We start from the raw sequence: 1,767 nt of genomic DNA, 5'->3' as shown, positions 1-1,767 counted from the left end.
GGGGAGAGGTTACGCATGCGCCACAGGGAGCTGTTGGCTTTCTCTTCCCATGCCCTTCCTCTGGGGCGGTGTCCGCCGGGGTATGCTTCCGGGTCAGGGATTAGCTTCCGGAGAGCGGGAAGGCTAAAACGAGGTGGCTCACCTGGAACCGGGCTTGCAAGGTTCTGGTTGGGAAAAGCCGTCGCCATGGACAGGTCAGTTCTGATGGTGACGACGGAGACCAGTCCCCTCCTGCTTAATGGCGGAACGAAAGAGGCGAAACCCGATAGGGCCTTTCCCTGGCTGGGAGGCTGCCCCTGAAGGAGGGCTGAGGGTTCGGACTACGGATGGTCATCTGCCGCTTGGTTCTTTCAGCCGCTCTGCGACTGCAGCGCTGGCAAACCACATTTTCTGCTTTGGGGAAATAGGCTAAATAGTGGTCGCGGGTTGGGGGCGCAGAATAGCTGCAAAGCAGTCAGTGACAGAACAGAGATCTCAGCCTAGACTTTGATTGCAGGCCCCAGCACTTACAGTATTGAGGTGTGTGTGTGTGTGTGTGTGTGTGTGTGTGTGTGTGTGCGCGCGCGCGCCGAAAGGAGTCAAAGTCCTTCTCCTCGGGGAATTCTTTTTAATGGGAGGACACTACGAAACAGTATTAATTCATCAAAGTCCTTCTCGGGGAACTCTTTTTAATGGGAGGACACCACGAAACAGGATTAATTCATAGCGACCCTATAGGACAACGTAGAACTTCCTCTATGGGTTTCCGAGATTGTAGCCCTTTTAGGGTAGAAGAAAGCTTCGTCCTCCTGCGGAGCGGCTGGTGATTTCGAACTGCCGACCCTGTGGTTAATAGCCCAGAGTGTAACCCACTTCTACCGTGGCCTTGATGGCAGTGAGAACCAGACTGAAGAGTAAAAAGTGACCAATGTTTTAGAAAGCCCACTCGTTGAGGTAAATGAGGGGCCCTGCCTTGGAGGCTTTCAGGATCATTTCTCAAAACAGGTCACTTTCAAACTTTGAATAATGATAAATGTTAGGTATGGATTTGGTTCCACCTCATCGGAAGCCTGTGTTTTAGGAAAGGAAACACTGCCCAGCGCCTGCGCCGTCCTCACACCCACAGTATATTGGAAGGCACTGCATATTGCAGCCACTGTGCCAGTTGATCTCCTTGAGGGCCCTGCTGCTTTTTTGCTGACCCTTCCACTTGACCAAGCATGTGGTGGTCCTCCAGGGATGGGTCCCTCCTGATAAAATGTCCACAGTATGCTTCTAAAGGAGCATGCTGGCCTTAGTTCTTCCAAGACTACTTTGTTTATTCTCCTGGTCAAAGTGTGGAAGCTAATAAATAGAAGAACTGAGTTTTAAATATGGATTTGTGTCTCTATGACTGGAGTTCTTAACCTTCATGCTGCTTGCAGGTAGGTAGGTGTTCACAAGGGCCCTTTTTTTAAAAGGAGCAATGTACAAAGGTGTGAGTATGAAAGTACTTGCTCGGTGTGCCTGAATGGTCGTGTGTAGTGTATGTTTGAAGGTGGTAATATTTGTTGCTTAGACTGAACTGGAGTCAGGTTGAAAATACCATGATAAGGAATTTGGACTCTATTCTATAAGCCAGAGACAGTCTTTAGGTTTTAAATAGAGGGAAGGCATATTCTATTGTGTCTTGAAACTGGTTTCATACTCTACACAATTTTGGTTCTAGACCTTCAGGTGAGAATGACAGGAGCCATCTGGAGAGTGCACATGGAGAGAGGAGATGCTCTTGTTCTATTGGGAGACATT

This window comes from Echinops telfairi, unplaced genomic scaffold, assembly GCF_000313985.2.
Source record: "Echinops telfairi isolate 266 unplaced genomic scaffold, ASM31398v2 ScPeMD7_2;HRSCAF=8, whole genome shotgun sequence".
Lineage (NCBI taxonomy): Eukaryota > Metazoa > Chordata > Mammalia > Afrosoricida > Tenrecidae > Echinops > Echinops telfairi.
This window is presented reverse-complemented; position numbering follows the sequence as displayed.